The sequence below is a fragment of the Lissotriton vulgaris genome, chromosome 2_1, assembly GCF_964263255.1.
Source record: "Lissotriton vulgaris chromosome 2_1, aLisVul1.2, whole genome shotgun sequence".
In the NCBI taxonomy this organism is placed as follows: Eukaryota; Metazoa; Chordata; class Amphibia; order Caudata; family Salamandridae; genus Lissotriton; species Lissotriton vulgaris.
This window is the reverse complement of record NC_141687.1, coordinates 1,829,660,676-1,829,683,390: the sequence shown is the minus strand read 5'-3', so window position 1 is coordinate 1,829,683,390 and position 22,715 is coordinate 1,829,660,676. Positions and strand designations below refer to the sequence as shown.

Sequence of the window (22,715 nt, the reverse complement as noted above, 5' to 3'; positions counted from 1 at the left end):
CATATCCATGTTCTTGCTCCTTTTTCCAGCAAAGGTTCTCAAGAAGGCAATCAACCAGCAACTCACCAAACGCCTGGAACACAAGAACCTCCTATACCCCTCTCAATACGTATTCCGAGCCAACCACAGCACTGAGACAGCCCTGATCGCAGCCACCGATGACATTGGGAACCACTTGAACCGTGGAGAAATGACATAATTCATCCCTGTGGACCTGTCAGCCGCATTTGACACCGTCTTCCATCACATCCTGATCAACAGACTCCACCACATCAGAATCCAGGGAGATGCCCTCAAATGGATCTCCTAATACCTCACCGTAAGAACACTGAAAACCTGCCTCCGACTGTTCACCTTGGAACCCTAGAAGTTCTGTGGCGGCCCCCAAGGATCATCCCTCATCCCCACCCTTTTCAACACCTACATGAACCCCCTGGCCAACAGTCAGATCGCACAGACTCCACATAATCTCCTACGCTGAGGACACCCAGCTCATCCTCTCACTGTCAAAAGACCCCTGTTTGACCAGAGCCAACTTCCACATATGTATGATGAACATCACTGACTGGATGAAGGACAGCTGTCTCGGGCTTAACGCAGACAAGATGGAAGTCCTCATTTTTGGGAACAACACCTCCATGGAACGACGCATGGTTGCATGCTGAACTCTGCCCAGTCCCCCGCCCTGATAGACCACACCCACAACTTTGGCATCATCTTGAACAGAAAGCTGTTTATGAAAAAACTAGTGGCCGCAGTCTCTTCTGCCTTCTACACCCTATACATGCTCCGCAAGATATTCAAGCGGCTCCCAGTCAAAATAAGGACTATCACGTATGTCCTTGTCACCAGTAGGCTGGACTACAGGAACACACTCTATGTAGGAATTACAGCACGCCTCCCAAACAGACTACAGGCAATATAAAACTCAGCAGCCAGACTCATCCACGACCTTGCCAGACAAACCCACATCACCCCACTCCTTAAAACTCCACACTGGCTCCCGATGAGATGCCAGTTCAAGATGTTGACCCACTCGTGAAAGCCCTGCACAATGAAGGACCAGCATACATAAACAAACGCATGACCTTCCACCAACCGACGAGATACCCATGATCCGCCTCCCTCTTCCTCGCAGTAACCCACTAGATCCACCAAGGCAACAGCAGAGGGCGCTCCTTCTCACACCTGGTGGCCAAAGCTTGGAACAGCCTTCCCCGGAACCTCAGAACCGCCACATCGCTCCAGCAGTTCAGGAAAGGACTCCAGACCTGGCTGTTCGAATAAACAAATCACAACACAGCAGCTAGTAACCCCAGCGCCTTACGACCCTCATGGGGGATTAGCAGCGCTCTACAAATCCTTGACTGATTGATTGCTGATCATCAATCTGCAGATGATGCTTCGCTTTATTTAAAAACCCTAACAATTGACATCTCCACTCTCATTTACTGCCTATCCGAACTATAAACTTGGATAAGAGAACTTCCTCCAAATAAAGGAGAGGAGAAATAATTCTGTTTTCTGTGAGTTTAAGACCAGATTTGATCCGAACTTTCAGTAATATCTGAAACTTTTTTTTTCTACCAACACCATTTGTCAAATCACTATGATTTTTTTCTAGGCTTGACTGATGCCAGTTCCTCATATCAACAACGTGGCCATATCTGTCAGCTTCCACCTGCACACATTAAAGAACATGTTTCATCTTCTCTTTCTCCTTAACATCTCAAAACCGCAGTCCATGCTTAGTTGTTTCCAGACTACATTTCATAAATGCCTTTCTAGCAGGAGCACCCCTAACATCTATCACTCTACTCTGATCCATTCTAAACTTTCCTGCAAGCAGATCCGACCGCATCACCTTTTATAGTTCACAGCTTTCATCGACTTCCTATCTGAGCCAACATTACCTTTAAGATGTGTTGCCTCAGTGGAGAAGTGTGGCTCAATGATTAGAGCGGCAGACCCTGATGCAGAGGTCTAGCCCGGGACCAGGGTTCAATTCCCCGCCTCGGCGGGTCTTGGGCTCAAAATTCCATGGACCTGATAATTCTCGCCTCGGTGCCTATTCCAATCATGGAGTCCCACTTTGCAACTCTGGGCAATAGCTTGCTTAATCTCCACAACGGCCCCCACAACGCTAAGGATGCCTGGCCTCCACCTTGGGGGTGCCCAGGAGTGGACGCCTCACAGGGAAAGCCAGGATGGGTTCCACAGCGGTATTCGTACAAGCGCCTTGAGACCCTTGCGGGTGAGTAGTGCGCTATACAAGTATCAATTTACATTTTTTTACATGCATAGAACCATAATACATGAAAAATGCCAACCTCTACCTCACCAAGCGAATAAATGCATTTCTCAACTGGCTCAAGGGGTCTCGATCTCAAAATATTCTCCTTGATCCTCCTAAGGTTAGACCATCAGCTGTTCTGAAACAATGCTTCTCTGGCGCAGGAACTGCAGCCTTGAACTCTTTACTTACCTGCCCATCTAACAACCTTGAATAACCTGTACCTACCCACTCCCCTCAATCCCCCTGCCCACCAACCGCCGACGTTTGCATACAACTCAATACTTACTTTTTCCGACAACTGCTAGACCAAGTTCCATAAAGCTACGTTTAAACTTTGAAAGCACACCTCCTCTAGTTGTGTATTTTATAGTTTTAAGTAGTTTTAACCCTCTCTCCGTGTTGCTGTAATCCTGACATGAACATTGTTGTCGTGTAAAGCACCCTCCTACCAATTGTTTCAGACTCAATAAAAATGGATAAGTGAATTTAGAACTGGTATACTTCTCTCCCTGAAATCCAAATATACATGGTTTGCCAAACACCTCTTGCAAGCTAGTTCTGACATCAGGAACTCTCTCATAATGAGAATTCTCACATGAGCTCACCTGCAGTAGCGTCGGAGCTGTGACTGCACCCCGCAGCCTCTCATAAAATCACTGCCAAACAGCAACGCCGGGGAACATTGACGCTGCTCAGCAGGGGTGGCGTCAGCCAGAGCAAAGACGCCTGACCTTAATGCGCCTTCTTCATATGTTGAAAGGGGGAGCTGAAAATACACACCAGTTCTACAGGTCTTGTCGAAAGTGATGCCCGGAGGACATCTTTCTTATCGCCCGCCTCTGACAGATGCTTCATCATGGTAAAGACTGCTGACATTGAGCTACACAAGCGCATAACTCCCCGAAGCATGAGCCTCACACCTGGACCTTTGCATCTTCATCTGTATGTCAACCTGTCTCCTTCAGATGCCTGCCTTCAACATAGGGGAGGTTTCTGACCTCAAAATGCCAAGCATACTGTTTCCTAGGGACGTGGACTGCATCACTGGACGATTGTGCCCTTCCGTGGGTCAACCTAGGTGAAGTCTCGGATCTTGATCTGTGCGCTGGGATACCACAGGTCCTGCGGGCATGGCAGGCTGGCACATGCCGCAACACAGGAGAACGTCACATTAAATATATTCTATATATAACATAGGTGAGGTCTAGGATCTTGAGCTTTGCTCTGGGATACCACAGGTCCTGCAGTCATGGCAGGCTGGCACATACCTCACCACAGGAGAAAGCCACACTAAATGTATTATATATACTCCAATTTCATGCAGATCGTTAAAGAGCACCAGTTATTAAAACGCGAATTCCCCAAAAGGATCCACACGACTTGTAACATTAACAGAAATCTAAACGTGCTAACTGTCGGCCAGATTTCAGGTAGATTCATCAACTAATCCCCCGGTATCCGCAAATTGAGTTGTTTTTGACATCTGCTTTCTTTAACTGGGACTCTGACCAATTGGCAAAAATTAAAAAATAGGAAGAGTAAGATAAACCTGCTAAGATTCTGCCAAATGTGCTCGTAACTTTAGCGCCATTTGAGGAAAATGCTTCTTTCCAACTATCAAGATATCTATAATTTTACCTATTTTTGCCATCACAAAACCGTTTTTAAATGTACATTTCTCAAACTACTGTACACGTTTTAACCATAGCCAGCAAAGGCACTTTCTTTAGCAAAATTCTGTTTTGATGCCAAGTGTGGTGTATTTCCATTCAGCTGTTTTTTTCTGTATTGGGGTGCAAAGTATACTATAGTAGTTAAAGTGGGAAGCGCCTCTTTTTTGATCCTCCCCCCTCCTTTTTGGTCCATGCTTTTCAGATCAGCACAACACTTGCCATGCTAAATCAAAAGTGGATAAACTTTTTAATTGGAAAGTTTTTGTCCAGATTTGTTTGATGTTTTAAACGTTAGATAACATATAATGCCTTTTTAATGGAAACCTTAACCTAATCAGGAATACAGAGGCGCTATCACTGCTTTTATAATAAATTGATATTACACAGTGGAAGTTATCTCTATGTAGATATGGTTCAGCCGCACTTTCCATTGAAAAAGCATTACATGACGGATGTGCTCCTAATTTGGTGCTTGCATATGCATGCATTAGGGCATTTGGTAAAGTTCTGTGCAGTATTAAGGTGGGATCAAAATGATTTTTTCTCGTATTGGCTACAAGGGGAAATCATTCCTTTGCAGCCAACTTTTAAAAATGCTTAATGGATTTACCCTAACGTATTCATGGACTTCACTCAGTGTGCTTTTCGTAATTTAGTGTAAACCCATTCTAGGGTTTTTACGATATTAGCATTACGGATATCTGCTTTTTTCACTTTTATCTAGTGCACACTTGGACAATGGGCAATAGAGCGCTTTACACTTTATCTCAACCTGGCTAAAGTGCAAGGGAAGTAAAGTGATTTGCCCAGAATCACAGGCTGTTGAACAAGGCCGAAATGTTAGCCTGCTTCCCCTTTTTCAAAGTCGGTAGCCCTACCCCTAGGCCCAGTGCTTTAAATGGACCAGTACTGTCCGGTACTGAGTACTGGCACCTTTTTACTTTGAGAGTGGGAGTACCTGCACTTCTTAAGAAAAACGTAATACTTTTATTTGGAGAGTAGTGGCACTTCACAGAAACAAGCAGGTAAAGGGTACCCATACTTCTAATTTTCAATTTAAAGCACTGCCTAGGCCTAATCCCCCTCTACAACTGAACGTATTTGTTAATGTCTCTGTTTTCTACTTAATGAATTCGCTTTCTGACATCTTTATTCATGAGTTTGTAATGATTAGTGCCAGAATATTCTGTATAGAGTGAGTGAGTGAGGGTCACCTACAGACTGCGCCGATGCCTGAACTCGCGCGGGGTGTCCTGTCAGGAGGCGGGGCCTGGGAGAGCCAGAACTAACTTACTCCTGAAGATGGCGCGGTGGGGGATGACGCTTTCCCCTCTCCTTTGTACTACAGGAAAGTGAGATGGGGCGACACATGTATCGAGGCGAAGAGGTTACATCTTAGTTAAGGGTGTTACTTGTTGCACCGGCTAGTGAATGGCATTGTAAATGTGAAATCCCGGCGCTTCTCTTTTCAAGCGACGCTGCATCATTTTGAATTCCCATCAACGCTACGAGTGAATGATAGGTTAGGCCTCTTATGCAAACCTTGTCTGCTGGCCTCTAAACCGTCACTTATACCTGGCGGCCTCACGGATGCACAGAGAACTCGGCTGCGTGGGGGCCTATGAAGAACGGAGCGCGCTCGCAGCCTCTGCGCCACACCTGCCTCCGATGTCGGAGGCCACGGCCCGCCTCGGCTCTTGATCTCCCACCACTGTCGCTCGACTGTTTCACTGTCCCTTCCAAATGCAGAGGATCCAGGAATACAAACAAAGCCTGTTTAGGGGTTTATTAAGCGCTGAGAACTGAAGACGCCATGTGCTTATCTGTGTGCCTTTGAAGGAGCCGAAAGCACAGCCGCCGCCGGCGTTCTGGGTACAGAGCCCGGTTCTAATGCATGCAAAGCCCCGGACGGCGGAGAAACGCCTCTGACGGCATCCGCCGCATCCCCAGAAGTGAGATTTGAATTATTAAAGCCGCCTTTGTTTATTAAATCGAGCCTCGACTGAAGAGATGCTAACACGAGATGGCAGGCGGGCAGAGGCAGGATGTGTTCCGTCTCGGCGGTAATGGGTGTTTGGCGAAGCGGCCCTTGAGCTGTTTCTACAGAAGAGCTGCAAGGAATGCCCTAATATTTCTTGACTCGGCGACAAAAATGAAAAATGTGGCAGCACTTGCCATGGGATTACAGTGGCAAACGTATCCCAAGATCATTGAGTAAGTAGAAGTTTCCCCCACAAATTCTTTACCGTATAATGTGGTTTTATGAGCCCGGCTCTGAAGAGCTCGGGCTTCTAAAATGCTGGTATGTACTATGTAGTCTTTGGTCGGTTTATATGAATTCTGAGCATTTAACAGGTTTAGCACAACACCCACCTGTAGGGCCTTCTAGTTATCTAAGTAGTTCCGGCTTTGTGGTTGTGGGCCAGAAATCCACTAACTGGGGAAAAAGTAAAGTTTTATGTTTGGGGGGTACCTGTTGTGTGTATATTTTGTTTGTTGGTGCACCAGAGCCTTTCTTAGCACTTGGTTGTGAACTTGGACTTCCATACTGGTCGCACTTCACATACCCTGGTGGTGCCGAGGAATACTGGGCCTTCCTGCTCAGGATTTGGGGAACCGCACAGGACGGACGTCATAGACTAGAGGGTTAGGACTGGGCAGTCGTGGTTCATATTTCTCGTGGTCCTAGTCTCCTGGAAGTGTATTGCCTACGATCTCGAGTACAGCTAGAAAAATATTTTTGGGGGAGGGATGTTTTTGCAGCTTTGGTGCACTTGTACGCAGTGTTTGGAGCCACAAGGAGCGCCTTCTGCACTAAGGAACCACTTATGTTTTGTGATCAGATTCCAGTGCAAAAATCTAAAGTGTTGACCTTCAGCGACACACCGTCAGCCAATTTGTGGAGGTGAACAAAAGTTCTATTGTTGGTGCAGAATGGTAAGCTTGCTAGACGGTTTCACCACATTTTGATGCCGGCTGTACAGCATCTACGATCTCCTTTACAGCCAGGGCTGAGAGACTGGCGCTGGCATGGCGAATGCCTCGTCTGGTATTTTTTCAATCCACAAACTGATGTCCCTTAAGCTCTTAATAGTCTACGGGCAGAACTTCATCCTCCGACGTTTGTAGTTGGGGGATGAAGTTGGTCCCATCCTTAGGAGGAGCCCACAAATCTCTTCTGGATGCACCGCCTGTGCTACGACTCCCCTTAATTCAAGGTATACCGCTTTAAAGTTCCGGTTTGAAACAGCCTGTGTATGCTTTGTACAGGGTTGAAGCTCCAATCACTTCAGATGCTTGGCGTCCACTTTCAGCAGCCAGCCAACCTGATGTCAGTGCCAGTTCACTCGCTTTCTCTGGGACTGGCACAGAGGTTCATGGTTAAGACTAGCTCTTTGTATGCTGCCCGCTCAGCCAGCCAGTTGCATAATCAGTCCTTGGATCCCTGTGACGTTTTCATAGCATTGCTGCAACATGTCGGTTTCTTGTCTGGGGTATTTCCTTCTTCTAATAGACTCCTGTAATGGACTCTTATTAGTGTCAATGCCCGCCTCACTTTGTGTATAGCTATCGTCTTCTACAGGTCTGATCTGCCCTACTCAAACCTACACTCGGTAGTCCCTTTTCTAGAGCCTGAAAGAATCTTTAACAGCCTGGCTCCTTCCATTTTAGAATAGAATTTAGTTGGGAATTACACTATATAAATTACATGCATGCAACGTATATACATACATGCTTAGGGATCAGAGATTCTCTATTGAAAGGATCCCCCACTGTACCCAGCAGTGGTCCACTGAGGCTGTGTATAGAATTAGAATAATATTCCCCTCAATTTGTTATTTCATATCTTGTGGCTGACAGTGGAGTACACAATAATATGTTCTCCTCTTATAAAAATTATGGAGAAGCCCCAGAAATAGTTCCCTGGGCTTGTCAGTTCAAAGGTCAACGCCTTGGGCTGAATGAGTGCTACAAGAGGAGTGGCGCCTCGTGCAACACAAGTACCTGGGGCTGACCACTTTAAAGGGCTTTGGCCACACAAATAGGGTTCGTGTTAACTCAATATAAAGTCCAAAAGTAAATCAGGAGAAGTATAAGATATGGGATGTCTGATATCGCCATACCATACAGCTGGGGATGAGCCATCCTCACTCTACATGAACTTGGGTTACAGCGATGGGTGGTAAAGGCTGGACGTACAGCAATCCGTCTATCACCATGTGAGGCACTGTGAAATTGCTGGTAGAAGGACCCAACCATGAGCCCTCTGAGTCGTTTAAAGTAACTGTATGGTGAACTGCATCTACCATAATGCATCTGGGAGAATGGGGATGTAATGCCAAGTAATGTTCTCCCCTCACCTCTTGATCTTTTGGCTCCTCTAGAGCTTTGTGCTGACAATCCTGTGGGATGCACCAGTGTTACTTAACCTGAGACGTTGAACAGCACTATAGGCACCCCCAGACCAGTTAAATCTAGAAACCCGCGTACAGAAATTGAATCCGCTGTCTGCGCCAGCACACCTGTAAAGTAACAGTAGCATTTAACTACATCTTGTACTGCTATACCAATAAATGTATTCCCCTCCAAGATCCTGTGAAAACTTGAAAATCTTATGCTTGCACGCATTTTGGAACCCTGTGTGGGCCAAGAATGGGCACCCAGCGCAGATCATTCCAAATTCTTAGAATATCCACATAAGATATTTATCTTTAGGCTAGTAACTGGTTTGCCTTTGTTGGACATAAGAGAATGTGTGATCAACAACATTCTCCTAATTTCACCAAATACATTTAAACCTGCACACAAACGGAGACTAAACTCAAACCCTTTAGTTACTAGTCCACTGATTGCAAGTAAACCCAAGTCCTTGCGTTGTATACTCTATAATAGACTCTTGTTAATTGATTGTTAGCATTATCGTAAAAATTCACGATGGTAATTGTACATCAGTGGCAACTAGAAAAACTTGAATCCTGAACTGTACCTACAATAGTACATTCTTTAGTTCTCTCCAAACTGGATTATGGTACATTCTTAGCTGTCTAACAAAGATAACTAGCCCTAAAATGTGCACTGAATTTAGCAGTGTTCTTTACTAACACAAAAACATCTGCACATCTTGCCAGTCCTGAGCGCTCTTAACCGGCTCCTAATCAACAAACACTGCATACTTGGGAAGGAACATATAAGGTTGTACACTACCATACCCTATGTTATGTGGCACTACTATTGCAGATCTTAGGGCAAAATAGAAATGGAAAAGGGACTGGTGCTTGCAATTACAAAGCAGAGAAAACCGAACTCTATCCGTTTTTATACAGGGCAACTCCCAGGCCTAGTAAAATGTCACTGTAGATCTTGAGAGAGACACTCGTATACTTAATATTAAAAAAAGAAATTAAAGGACTCCTATCACAACGCTGATGTCACCACTTAACTCTATTCCACTCCTTAGACCTACCGAGTCTCAACTGTAGCCTTATAACCTCATACATATCTGTACTTTTAGTATAGTCCAGCTCAATATTTGTATGAGACGCTTGCTTTAATTTTGAACGTGGCAAATGAGTTTATATAGAATGTTTGTTTCTCTACTGTTTCAACCCATTCTGTGTGATAAGTGGTATCTGTACAATGTACTTTCAAAATGTACACTTCAATTTGATTTTGTATCAAATGATGTATGTTCTAGCAATGGGTTGGTTCTTTGTGCCTCACTCAAATGTAAATTATCTCGGACGTTGATGTGATGTGGTCTGCACTATAGCAAAACTCGGATCAATAAATAAAGCTTGCAATGCCTTAGAAAAAAGTTGAGGAGGGACATTTCAGTCAATGCTATATAGTCTCCGCTGTCACAGAGGACCTGGGACGCTGCTACTGGGGAAAAGGACGTCCTCGCCGCGTGAGGCACAACCTTCATGCTACTACTGCTTGATAGGCTGCTGCCAGACAGACCAAATGGGCTCCATCTGAGGCATTAACCATTGCTCTATGGTGACGCTGCCCTCCCGCTCAAGGTTAGGAAAAATGGCGCTGCGGGCAGGCAAGTGCACATAGGAAGTGAGTTTTGTGAGTCTGATGCTTTTGGGGATTTTGTCTGCTCCATGGGGTTTTATTATTTTTTTTTTCAAGGTGTTATATAGTGCTGGTTAGACCCGGAGATATCAGAGAACTTTACAAGAGTATCAGGTCATATTTACAGGTTACATCATTACAAAGGTTAAACAGTTATTAGAGTATGGCAACATAGTTACTTGTAAGGTTGAGATGAACAATAAGCAGAAATACGTAAGGGGAGAGATTCAGGGAAGGGGTGTAGGAGCAGGGGAAGTAGACAGATAATGAAGGTGGGAAAGAAGAGAGGAGGGTGAGAGACAAAGCATGGAAAGAGATGGGGATGGGCGACGTGGACACAAACCAGTAGACGAGTCAAAGCAACGTCCAAAGTCCAGTAAGCTGTGATCCTAGGGGAAGTGGTGTCGATTCCCTATCTCTGTTGCGAGAAGCTCCCTTTACGCAGTGGACTCTCTTGGAGGGGTCTCTGAGACTCCAAGGCCTACAAACTGGATCCTTCCCCAAAAAGGGGAGAGGGAGTGCTTTGGCAAGATATGCCATACCATACCTCAACTGTGAGTGGCTCCCTAGGCGCTATGGACTCTCTCACTGGGTTCGCTGAGACTCCAGAGTATAAATATTGGATCTTTCCCCAACAAGGGGAGAATGAGTGCTTAATCGAAGGGCACAAATGACAGGGGGCTAGGCAGAGTAGCAGGCAAGGGGGGAGATTCAGGGAGGGGGGATAGGAGCTAGGGAAGTAGACAAAGAGAAAGAGTACACAATGGGAACATGAATAATTCATGAGTTTTAAATAGCGCTGGCTAGACCCAAAGGAATCGGAGCGCTTTACATGAGGAACAATAATGTTGCAATTTACATTAGTTAAAAGTTACATACGTATCAAGAAAAGCATTTAAATAACATAGGGGAACAAGGTGGATGGAGCAGGGAAGGGTAAAGTGCAGATTTGAAGGCATTGAGAAGAAGCACTTATGTCGGCTTTAATGTTGTCGGGCATGGTGTTTAGAACACACTGTCTCATCCTGCTAAAAACGCGGAAGCAGGTAGCTTACAGTCTGTCTCCTTTGCTGTGTTCATGACTCCTCTGCAGCTGTGTGAAAGTTTTTAGTTGGCTTGGTGTGTGCACGATTGTGGCTCCCTGTTTGTGCACATAAGAACAGGCTGGCTCCCAGTTGCTGCCTGGCGTGCTGTTTGCCCAGTTGCTGCCTGCTTCCACATTTTTAGGTCTCAGCTGGCGTGGCTGCACACATGCGCAGCTCGCTCGGCGAGATGTTTTCAGTAGCTTTCAGTAACGGCTTTAAGCCCCCCCACTTTCCATTGGCCGGCGTCACCGTTTATGCTAAACGGTGGTCAGCCATTGGAAAAGAGGTTTGGCTGACATAGACTTTTCTCTGTCAGACAGCCACTTAAACAGGCTTGCCTGCCTTCCTCCCGTTGCAAAAGGTTTCTTATCTTTATGGGGCCATGTGTTTCAAACACATGGCCCCATAAAGACAAGCTCTGCTGCGTGTTTATTTTTGCATCTCGCTTGCACTTTTGAATGCGCAATGCAAAAATAAACCGTGGCTGCCTGGCGAGCGCTTGCTGTCTACTCCGCTTCCCTGGAGAGGTCAAAGTGCTTGCCTTTGGGGTCCTTTTAAAAGTCTTTACTTCTCCAACAAATTTGTCAGATAACGAATGTTGAATATGTACTTGATGAAAGACGGGAAGAAACTTGACATTGTCTGCTTGCACTATAACAGTGGGGAAAGCGCAGAGCCGAGTTTTCGAGTCAATCAGCTAGCAAAGTTGTGAAGTTATCGGGTCAACAATCTGACTATTTTTCAGGTCCCTTCATCCTTGCGCTGGCTCAGTTCTCGCCCCTGCTCGGCTCACTCTAATCAGCTTTCTTCTCTCCTCATTTGCTCCTTGTCTCTCCCTGACTTTCACTCTCTGTGCCCATTTACTCATTGCGTGTAAGAAACTATCTCTGGCTGCAGAGGTCTATGGGTACTGTTTGTTATAGCTCGCATTGGCACTCCAGCAATGGCACAGCTGTGCGAAAGCCAACTTTAAACCATTGCACTGCAAAAGCAATTACATACACCAAATACTTTTTTCTGAAATATTACAAGTTGTCAACTGCAAAGATAAAATGGTTACACGTAAGCTAGCTGAAAACTTGTCAGCTAAGTGACAGCTTGGGGGTGAAAGTGACACGTCAGCTGAAAAATCAATTATCTCCAAAGTGAAGCACGCTTTGCAAGCTATTTTCATATATACTATTAGACGAGTTTTTCCGGGCTTTAAAACATCCAGATTTGGCTCTACTGCGTAACAAAAACGAGCGAAAGCAATGATATGTAAACCCCTTCCTACTCCCTTCAGTCTTCCAGGTTGACCAACAAACTTCTTCCACTCTCCCATTATCTGCTGGACATTGTTCCACTCACCAATGCACCCAAAGCCGCCCACGTCCACTAGGTTTCCTGGTACGGTACGGTGTTCCCATTGGATAATCTGCATCTTCTGACACCGGAATTTGAGATACGTCATAGACCTAGAAATAACTCTTTTCAAAGCCCCCTCCTCTATGTAGTTAACAGAAACTACCATATCCAAAAGGACTACGTGTCTTTGAAAGAAAAAGACACTTTTAGACAAAATATTGTGTTTCCAGCATATTTTAGGAGCTTTTACTTACGTAAAAAATCATCATAGTATTAATAAAGGTCTCTCATTTTAGGCAGTGCTTTTATTCCATTGGCAAATAAAATGCTTTTATCGAGGACTACTTAAGCGACAGATTAATGGGATTTAATTTTAAAATGTCTTAAACATCATTTTATTTAAGGACCGATAAGTAGGTGCACCACGTAAAATGGCCATTCCAACATGGCCGCAATCTCTCATCGCGACGCTGCAGGTCGGTCAGCACGATCGAGGTGACTGTTCTAATATTTAGCACCGCTCTACCTCAGAGAAATGGCCTTATTAAGGAAGAACATAAACCGTATCCTGCATTAAGTGCAGCACATCAGCGAACCGGGTTTAATGCAAGTTTTTGAACTATGATTTTGCTGAAATAGATTATATTTGTAACGCTGCATCACGTCAAAAATGTTGGTATTATACAGAACAAGCACTGCTCGGTCCCTAAAGTAAAAGAGGATCTCTTGTGTTTATGGGGCCATGTGTTTTGAACACATGGCCCCATAAGATAAGAAACCTTTTACTTCAGAAGGAAAGCAGGCGAGCCCGTCCAAGTGGGCCTAATATAGTCCATCCACAACACCGAAACATTTAGTTAGTAGTGCCCCTGCCCAGTTTGGAGCACACAAGAGAACAAGCATTAAAATGCAATAGGTCTTGCCTTTCATTAAGTTAAAGCCATTTGCATTGCTATACAATTAGGGTGGCCAGGCGTCCCGGATTTGCCAGGACGGTCCCCGTTTTTCACTAGCTGTCCAGGCAGATTTTGAAAAATGTTGCTCAAGTCCCGGTTTTTGGAGAGGGTCGACTAAAAACGGGGGGAGGTGTATTTTATGTTTTACAAAGAGGGGATAGTTAGCAGTTGTTCCTAGAAAGCAATTTAATTCACAGGCAAGCTACTGGGTTTTAAAATAGCATTTTATGCATGTTCTTACTGCCTATTTTGTAATTCTCCGCTGAGGAGCGCTGTCATTCTGTGCGCTTGCTTGACTTAAAATTATAGTCCTTTTATTTTTATGAAATGTCCCGGTTTTTTGCTTAAAAATTCTTATCACCCTATGTACAATACCATTGGCAAAGCAAATGGCTTTAACTTAATGAAAGGCGAGGCCTATTACATTTTCAATGCTTGTTAGCAGGATGTCGCCTTTGCTGTGTGCATGACTCCTGGGCAGCTGTGTGAAAGTTTTTGGTGGGGTTGGTGACGTGGGCAGGATTGTGGCTCCGTGTTTATGCACGTAAGAACGCTGGCTCCCAGTTGCTGCCTGGTTTGCTTCGTGATTCGCCCACACGTCTATTTGCAAGTGACGTGTCTGCAACAGAAGTGCTTTTTCCTCTGCAAAGTGAACCGCGTGAAAGCTTGTGGCTTTAAGACCCAGAGGCTGAGTCGGGCGTTGGTGTTTGCTGGCGCGCGGGGCGCTCTTGTCAGCGCGAGGAACGCTCAGCTGATTGCCTTCCGTACAATTCGTCGCAGACTCTGGAGAGCTCGCATCTAGTATTCATCCGTTTTAGATTACACTACAAGGATTTCAAGATTCCTGAATAGTGCATGAAACCCTCCTCTTAGAAAGCACTGCCGCGTTCTCTAATCATGCTTGTGAAACCTTGAGCGGAATATTTCGGTGTCTCACCTAAATGAAGCCTTTGAATTTCCGTTCATTTCCAGGGTGCATCGGACGAGGTGTTCGCAGCTGCCGGCCACTAGGTACCCGCAAGCCTCCAGCCTGAATCGGGTAAGAATTCATAATCTTTACATGTATATTCTGAGCGGCTAGTTATTATTTTTTTTTTTTACTGTTCGCCGAGGCGCATCTTATGCGTGCCCCTTCTTTCGGTACACGCAGAGCTTGGCATTCACCTCATCTCCCCTCCTCTCACTTCCTGACTCCGACTCCCTCCATCTAGCAGACTCCCGGTGCGGAAACTCGCTTGGACTCTGCTAACCAGACTGCTCCGGATTGCAAGTCTAAACGATATTTCGAAGAGTTGGGAGAGGGCTCCTGCCCTCCTCGCACCATCCGAACTTGCTAAGCACTTTGAGGCGGCTTTAAGGTTAGGCAAAGCTCTTCACAGGTAACCAATATACAATAACATTTGATTCTGGGAAGTATTTCTGAAGTCCGTCCTGTCACATTTAGCATCACTGCCCAGTTTTAAACATCTTTCTAAAAAGAAAACTCGTCTGCTTGAGGTTCATAAGAAATATAAAAGGATTTGCTGATGCCTAGGATCGCACAATTTGGAAAAGAATGGGAAAGCGATGAATAGTACGGTGGTCTTTTGATTCAATTATTGACAACCTACTCAGTTGACCCATCTCTGCGTTACACTGTAGGCCCTGCATTGTTCACATGTACCTTTTAATCAACAGAATATGCACTCAGTCATACAAAAATGCGTCGTGACATCTTTATGAAACAAGTAATTTTTATTTGAAAGTGCAAAATGCCATAGGTGTTCTATTGATGTTAGAAATCACTACAGACAGCATGCAAAATAATATAGTCTCTTCAGTATCCCCCAAAATGTGTTTCCTTAACACACAGAAGCGTTTCACACATCAGATTATTTCGCTACATTGAGAAGTATTAAAAGAGATAGTTTTCAAGCATGAGCGTAGAAACATTCCTGCCCCCATCCTGACTGCAATGGGGTTCCTGAAGTAAGAGGCAAGTCAGTGCCATCTTACCCTATAGGTATCATGGATTCTTATTTTAGATGGAGCAACATAGTGTATTAAATCCAACGCAAGATGTTTTTGTACAACATTATAGTGTATTAAATCAAACGCTAGAGGTTTTTGTACATCGCACATTCTTATTTTAAAGTGCTCTCAAATGTGACCAAGAATAAGGAGGCTCTGTGAAATAAAATAGTTCCCTAGAATCTCACACTCTTGTGCTGCCCAGAAGCCAGGATTGAGAACAGGGTTTCTTGTCTTACACTGGGCAATTCAGCCACAAGATGTATATTTCTTTCCTTTTTAACATGAAAGGTTGATGCCTTATTTTTAATTCTTGGCACTAGATGGTAGAGCGCAGCTCGTTTTGGGCTTGATGTTCCAAAAGTACTTGTAGCGGAGTCACTGCTCACCTCAAGTTATAAATATTATTCCACTTTTTTTTATTTTGCTATGCACAAAAAGAACTCTGGTGATAAAATTGCTATTTCAGTTTATTCAGTTTTTTTGTGTAATCTGCACTGCACATTCACTTTATGGCTCTTGGAACAGTACTGTACTCTGTAAATTTATGTTCTTAAAATATTTTAAACCCACATCCAAGAGACAGAGATTCACATAATTTCATGGTAAGCGGACAAGTATTTTCTCTTCAAACATCATCTCTCCTTGCCCAAACAAATAGCTACTGGCTACCATGTTCCCCATAGTCATTGACTTTAAAACATGGGCACTTAATGTCTTCTGCAATGTTTTTGGTGTCTGTTTGTCTGAAGAGTCCTTTATTAGAACATTTCCCGGCTTTGATAGCCCTCTCTCTTGTCATCATATTCTTATGTTTTTGTGTAATGATAAAAAGAGCAACACCACAAAAATGGTTAAATGATGCTAGGAATGCTCTTATACGTGGGGGTGGGAATAATGGAATGTGTTCTGTTTGTCACAGCACCCTGTTTCACGTAATCTGCATTCTTTGGCAGCTCTTCTATATCCATAGCTTTTCTGGCATCTTTAGTACTCCGAGGAGTAAAAAAAGGGATTGCTTACAGCAGAATCTAAACTCCTGGAAGCTGTGCCCTGCTGTACGCAGCAGATACATTCACTACTATAAGTGTAGATCTGAAACATGAAGTTCAATTGCCTGGCATATGCAGTGTCTGACCAAGAAGCTGGCCCAGTAACCATCTTGCAAGGAGAGATTGTTGTGCTATGAGTCTAACCATTACGAATCCTGTCAGAAGAGTTACTGTATGCTATTTTAAAGCTGGCCCAGTTGCTTATGTGTAGGGATTGCCATATTCTACTGAGCTCTACTGAGGAGCTTTCCCAGTCCCGATTTGTAGGGACCAAGATCTGTACCGTTTCAAGGTATTCCCCCCTCTAACTCCAATGTCAGGAGCCACCCAAACAGCAACTTCACTGCTCTTCAGTGACAGCCTTGACACCTACTGGGCAAAGTAGATACCCAAAAAGGACCCCTCTGCTCTTTACTGTAGAGTGCAAATGCTTTGACCAATTTCCTTTGCAATAGTGCTTGTTGGTGCAGTCTTTTGTTTTTTGGCGGTGACGCCTATTGCTCCCCGAGTAAAGCCCAGTCTCCTACTTTCCCCCCTAGCAGGACCAGAGGCTAATTTACCCCTCCAGCAAGAGAAATTCAGCTCCATTTCCCATTGTATTTGCAAGATGGAGGATGACTGGTGATTATAAAACAGGATCAACTAAAATTCCCAATTCTTTCCACCGAAAAACTGTCTGGTTGGGATATAATATGTTCCCTTCCTGGGCAGCATCTTTGTGGCTGTAGCTTTAATGGTTCGCTGTTTGCTGGGAGTAGGCCAGGCCCCTAGCCCATCACCAACGCCTCCTTCTTCCAGGTTGTTTGGTTTGTTGCCCTAAACTCCACATCTACTCAAAGAAGTGGAAAAATAGCGCAAATATTTGTCCAATTAGGTGTCTGGTACCCAAAACATACATCCAGTTTCATGTGGTTGGCAGTAGATTTCTACTCCACTTCCAAAGGCTATGGATACGAGCCTTCATCCCTCTCTAGCAAACTGAAGAACTTAAGCTCAGTAGTGGCTTCTTGAATATCTGTTCTTTAATGCCTATCTCCTCTAGGGTGAGACAAAGCCTGGCCCCTGCTCAAGGACCTGCAGCTCTGGTAGGACTCCAGCAAAGCCAACACAAAGTGAGTAAAAGCCCTCCTGACCCCTTACCGGAGACATAGAAGAGCTAAACTGAGCCTTTGGATAGGTTCATGTGAGCTACACAAAAGAGAGGTGATTGCATATTGAGCGCACCTCCCTCCACCACTATTTGCGTCTCATAATAATGATGACCACCCCATGCCTCACTTCCTAGTTCTGAACTAGCTTCCATCACGTGCGGCATGGGCATAGGTTCAACACCAGCCTCTGGCTTGAGCACCAGAAGAAAAGTTTCCAAGCCACGTTTGTTAGTGACATGCACTGCTTAGGTCCAGCACCCTATTAGTCCCTGGGGCAATTGGTGATCAATCTGTGGAATCCCTTTCTGCGATCTTCGTCCTCTGGGCAACCATCACGTGACTTGATTTTGCTGTTATTCTGCAGTGTAGGATTCCCTTTTTGAGCTAGAAATCTTTCTAGTGACACAGGTCACATTCACAGTACAACAAGTGATTCACCTGTTTTCCTGAATCCTTGACTTGGCTATCACCCTTTCACGCCCCATGGAGGACACTTAAACACTGAGATAGGCTAGGTTACCTTTTACCAGTTTCTTAGAAACCACTGGTGAATGTTTGCTGTATTAAGATGTTTTAAAATAACTTTGGATTCTTTATTTTTTAATTATGGGTAGCTGAGAGATGGCCTTTTACACTTTGTGGGCTACTAACCACGTCAGGTGGCTAGACCGTAACCCCTATCAGCTACTGGAACTAGCATTTCTTCACTGAGACTAATAAATTGCAATATATTGGTCCAGGTATTCTGGGTACCACCTGAGACACAGAATAATGTAATCACTATCTGTCGAAATAAGGATACTGGGCATTTTATTAACACTTAAACTTTGATTGACCCTGAAACTTTTACTGTGGTCTTGGGCTTATTTCACTAAATAAAGGAGTCCTACTTTGAGGGAGAATTGGAAGGGTGTTCTCGGATGTCTCTTCCTGGCACTAAAATGTGGGTAGTCCCGCTAAGGGCCCACACGTTACTTCGTAGACTGAAATGTTACTATATTTTAGCACAGTGGACGGTTTTGGGTCCATCTATGGTCCTCCAAGTCCATAGGATAAATTAATTCTCCATTTTCTATGAGAGTATGCCGTTTAAATAAAACACCTGTTGCTTTTTAATGGTTTGTAAGGATTGTTTCCGACTCGTCTTTCACACAGTCTCTCATGAGCTAAGCTATGGCTTAACTTGGCACTTGGTAGAAAGAAGGCAGTATTGTCCAAGGCCAAACCTTCCATCACAGAGGTAGTGATCAGAATCCTGGTCAGTTTGGCATGCACATTCGTACTTTCGATACCTCTGGTTGGTCTCTATACCTCCAAAGATCTAGAAAAAAAATGCCCAACATTCTTCCTGTCTAGAGGATAGCATATGCCCACAGTGCTGACCAGATAGTCATCTTGATCTAAGATATTGCCACTTGCTACTAAGTTAAATACCAATGTTCTTAAATCTGCGTTTTGACTGTACAGTTGTTGAACAGAACTGTTGCTTACATATACAGAGTAGGTTTTGGTTCCACCCCCTTTAACCATTGACTTTCTTAGACCAACCTCTTTATGCCATTAGATTTGGACCATTCCAACAATGGTTTTCAAGACTGCTAGCCATATATAATTTAGAGATGGCTATTTACAAGACAAAAGGCAGGAAGCGACGGATAAAAGGGTTCCAAATTTGGCTTCCTCTAAGGGAATGGTCTCAACGCCAAAATAACACTTAGCTACACTACAGCTTATATATCAGAAAATCGAAGTATCTGTATATCTAAATCATGTTTAAATAACTTGCTATACTTTAATTGAAGAGCACAATCTCTCAATGTTTTTTTTTCTCTTTGTTTCTCTTATGAATTACTAGTTTCCATTTCTTTCCTCCTTTTACAAAAATATTGTTTTTCTTATCATCTTCTAAATTCATATCAATATTGCCTGTCCCGGAGGGGGGAGGGGGGAGACAAAATGCATGTTTGTTGTAAAAAAACAAATAAAGATATTTAAAAAAAAAAAAGATTTGGACCATGTCAGTCAGGTCTTCGCTCAGCCAAGCAGTTGTCTGTTTGGGTGTATTCTTCCATTTAGTTTTGTGTGCTTGCATTGAATTGCACGAGGGACTACTATACAAGTATAGCCCATTTTGTCTGCTCCCGTTGGCTCCCTCCTAAGTTCTTGCTCTAGTGTGCTCATGCTGCCTGTCTTAACATATTAAATTCAGAACTTTGGGCTAATGGTTGTTCATTATTGCAAGCAGAGATAAAAACCTACATCACTCATGACATTCCATCCATTTTAAAATCCGATCGTTATATAGAATACAAAGTGTCTACATAAAAATGCAAACTATGATCAGTTGACACGTTCAGGTCCGTCCATCTGCTTAAAGAGCGGTTACAAAACGCACAATACCTATACTATGGAAGAGGTTAGCGTAGGCCATTGAAAAGTTGACCCAGTTCTCAGTCTTCATGGAGTGATACTGAGTGACTTGAATCCACGCTCAAGTCAGCATCCCACTCCTTTGCTTGGCCGTGTTTGGACTTTTGATTGTCTCCTTGTGTATTGCATTAAACTGAATGTCTCAGTCTCTCAGCAGAACTGCGAGAAGTTTGAATTTTATAAAAGATTTTAGAAGCGCTGCCCACTGAAACAGAGGGCTGCATAGTAAAAGTATCTGGGTGCACCTACAATGTGTTAGACCTGCAGAGGAGACTAATCATATCAAAAATGTATATTATTTATTCATAGCTTGATCTGTGTACATAAACAAAGTATGGTCAATGCAATAGCACCACCTAGCAATGCTGGCGGCCTGTGTGCCCAGCTACCAAGAGGCCCACCGGGGCACAGCTCTCCTTTTCCAAGTTGACAATCCCAATTGATGGATATTCTCTCTCCTGAACGAGGTGATAGTTAAATTCTGATGGTCTGCTACCTCGGCTCTCTCTTAGGTGTCATTGGGATGAGGATGATTGCAAGTAAAAAACCATCTTGATGTTTAACAGTTTCTGTCCGGTGGATCAGAACTGTGGTATCTTCATTTATTGTCCTCCCAGAATGACAAAGCGCTATATAAATATTCCACATTACACCAGAATCCCCATCATTCCTGGGTCGATCTGGCAGTCTCCCTCTGGCCCTTGGAGCTGGTGGCATTAGATAGGTGAATTGTCTGGCCAGGGCTTTTGTTGGAAAGTGACCCGGGCCTCTGCCAGGCACCAAAAGTGCACAAGTGAAGGCTGCTCTGCTTCTAAGTTCAAATCGATCAGCCTGTAGCGCTGCTCTCGGTCCTGGGAGAGAAAAGGAAGATGGCCGAATCACGTGCTGCCAAAGTGCTATTTAATGAAAACAGCATGCCTCTCATTGTGCCATTCTACACTGAATACCCGCCCAGGCTGCAGCACCTCTCGCAGCTGCCCACCCTTGCTCAGCCTGGACACAAACATTGGTTGAGGTATACAGACTGCAACCATTAAAACTACAAATACCAGAGGGCCATGTGAAGTGGCCACGCCCACTGTGGCGGTTACTACGAACTTTAAAAGGGTTGCAGTTACCAATCATTCAAGCGTGACTGCCATTGAAAAAGAGTGAACAACTCGAAACGCGTCTGGCATTAGAAAACGGATGCCGGTTTACCTAACCTGTACGCAGCCTTTATGGAATAAAAGACTAAATCTATCTAACTATCTCCTGCACGTTGGAGTTGCATGATCTTTCTTTCACTCGCGCAAGTGGCTGTGGTGAAGATTGCACATTTGTGGATATATGGATATATATATATATATATATATATATCACAACTTAAAGCTGATGCTCATTTTCTTTAATGGTTGTGAGTGAACATGCACCTAGCTGCCTTCCCACTTCGGATAGGAAGTCGTTTCAGTGAGAAAATGTTAGTTATGAACTGGAAACCAAACCTTTACGCAATGGTGATCCATGGTAAAATAAACAATTAAAAAAAAAAAAGTAAATATGGCACAAAGGTAGGAAAATATTCAAAGCAGTAATCAAATCCATGAATTGTTATCCTAATGAAGGTATCATCCCTACCAGATACTTTCTTTGCTTTTAACCCTTTCCGTGCACGTGACGGAACCGTTCAGTCATGAGCCTCGGGTGGGCTGTGCTGGTGACGGAACGTTTCCGTCAAGGGGTTAAGAAGTAAAAATATTTCTGATATTGATGTTCCAATACTAAAAAAAATTATAGGTCGAGGGTGTGTATATTTTGTTGCAAAGAGTGGTGGGCTTCAGGGGGATGTAGAAGTGGTGCAGGTGGACTTTCGACTCTTCTTCACACCATTCCCCATTAAAAATAGGCATTGACAGGGTAAACTCTTGCCTTTGAGACTTATTGGTTTTGACAGTGTGTTTTTTTGCGGTAAAAGAGTAAACCAAAAAAGGGTGCTCATTTTGTAGGCATGGCCAGTGCACATGCATGAACACTTTTTTTTATTTACCAATCTGAGTTGAATCTGTGAATATATATTTTTTTAAGTAGCGCAATAGCGTTTTCTTTTTATTTTATTTGAGGCGCAGATGGGGTAAGCAACATAAAGGGCGTGGGCGGGTAAGGAAGCAATTCGAGGTAAAAAAGCAGTTGCATTCTGTATAAATCAAGGGGATAAAACATTTTATGTGAGTAGTAAGAAGTCTTAGTACTTAAGTGTGACCATTCAGTGGACTTTTGACATGTAAAATAGTCCCTCATGTATCGCTATGCAAGCAAGTAAGCAATCGGATACGGAATGACAAACCACACGGCTTTGCTTTTCACCCACTTCTACCAATAAGTAAACACAATTATTCAGCTGTACGGGTCTTTTGGAGGAGTGAATGGCCAGGGAAATGGCTTGCATGGCACTGAGTAACACGAGTGGCCTCTCCAGCCTATTCCGTGGCAGCTGACTTTGGTGTGTGGTGTGGGGACAGGGAGCAAAAGCCCTCTCAGCCCCATAGCAAGCCTCCGTAGAGAGTGCATCTTGGCTCTTCCACGATCCTTACAAGACCGTCGGGCCCAGGCTCCAGATGCAAGTCTGCAGCTGCAGTGCCACATCACCGACTTTCA

At 44.1% G+C, this 22,715-nt stretch overlaps 1 protein-coding gene across 7 annotated transcripts in view; it reads left to right on the top strand.

Moving 5' to 3' along the window:
- Window positions 1–22,715, top strand: part of GLCE (glucuronic acid epimerase) — a 384,995-nt gene that overhangs the window by 186,128 nt on the left and 176,152 nt on the right. For 5 of the 7 annotated variants that reach the window (XM_086957951.1, XM_086957955.1, XM_086957953.1 and 2 more), the window contains exon 3: window positions 14,411–14,477. The exons of the other annotated variants lie outside the window; for them this stretch is intronic. The gene's annotated coding sequence lies outside the window, so the exon portion shown is untranslated. The remainder of the gene's footprint in view (window positions 1–14,410; window positions 14,478–22,715) is intronic. 7 annotated transcript variants of the gene reach the window in all.